The 1,136-nt window shown below is 42.1% G+C and overlaps 1 protein-coding gene across 1 annotated transcript in view; it reads right to left on the bottom strand.

The window, feature by feature from the left end:
- LOC119593033 (tyrosine-protein phosphatase non-receptor type 4-like) overlaps positions 1-1,136 on the bottom strand; it is a gene marked incomplete at its 5' end in the record, with an annotated part of 330,438 nt that overhangs the window by 149,850 nt on the left and 179,452 nt on the right.

The raw sequence follows: 1,136 nt of genomic DNA, 5'->3' as shown, positions 1-1,136 counted from the left end.
GTTCCTCCAGAGCGATTTTAATTCTCTATGAAAAAAGTAATGAATAAGCCACTTCAGAACGCTTATCCCCAATAAGAGAGAGAAAAACAAAATACGAAATGGAAGAGGAAGCAGTAAGAACACCATCCTCCCCCCCCCCCCCGCCCCTCTTCCCTACTTCCACGCAAGCAACATCTGCTCCAATAATAAACGTAACTCGGTCAATAAAAGGCCTCCAGCAGAAGCCATACCGAAGAGATCGCGTTGCCGTAACGAGCATTCAGCATTTAACCGCTACAACAGATCCGGCAACACGTTAATTTGACCGGCAATTTCCCTATTCAGACCTGCAGCATCCCCATTTAACAGACAGTATCCCTATTTACCCTACAGACTCCTCATTTAAATGCCACTATCCTTATTTCAGGGCGTGGGGGCACCGATGCAGCTTTTCCGCATTCCTTCCCCTTTTTAAGCGTTTTTTTTTTATAGATTTTTACCCTCCATATCAGTTCATTCTTTAATTACCAATTGCTTCCTCGTTCCCCCTCGTCTTCGTTCTCCTTCTGTTAAACATTCTAGTAGTTTTTATTCCTTCAGAAGTGTTACATGCCCAAACCACAGTATCTCATTTAACCGGGAATATGCCCATTTAACCGGCAGTGTCCCCATTCCCCCAGCAATAACCGGTAATATCCCTATCCGGCAATATTACCATTTAACCGGTAATATTCCTATTTAACTGACAGTACCCATATTTAGCCGATAGCATAGCCCACATTTAACCGTAACAACAGATACACATCTCGCAGTTCCTCCTTGATCCGGCTTCCCCTAAAGCGAAAGAACGTAATGACCGTAAGACATGCTCCACACGTTCCGGCTGCCCGTTCGGTTTATCTGACGAAGATGTATTTCTGCTCTAAAACCTCGGAACGGCTACTTCCTCAACTTTTAAGGGAAACAGTGACACACACGGGAGTATCCTCTCTAGACAAATACACTAGCATTTGACATGACCAAATGTCACTTGTGTTTGTGCCCTGTTTATATTATACTTACATGTATAACTTTATTTGGTGTTACCTGTTATAAAAAACATATCTTCAAATAATTCAAGTAATAAAATATCTTCAAATACTTTGAAATCACTCACT

The sequence above is a fragment of the Penaeus monodon genome, chromosome 31, assembly GCF_015228065.2.
Source record: "Penaeus monodon isolate SGIC_2016 chromosome 31, NSTDA_Pmon_1, whole genome shotgun sequence".
In the NCBI taxonomy this organism is placed as follows: domain Eukaryota; kingdom Metazoa; phylum Arthropoda; class Malacostraca; order Decapoda; family Penaeidae; genus Penaeus; species Penaeus monodon.
The sequence above is the reverse complement of the archived record's forward strand: the minus strand, read 5'-3'. Positions and strand labels throughout refer to the sequence as shown.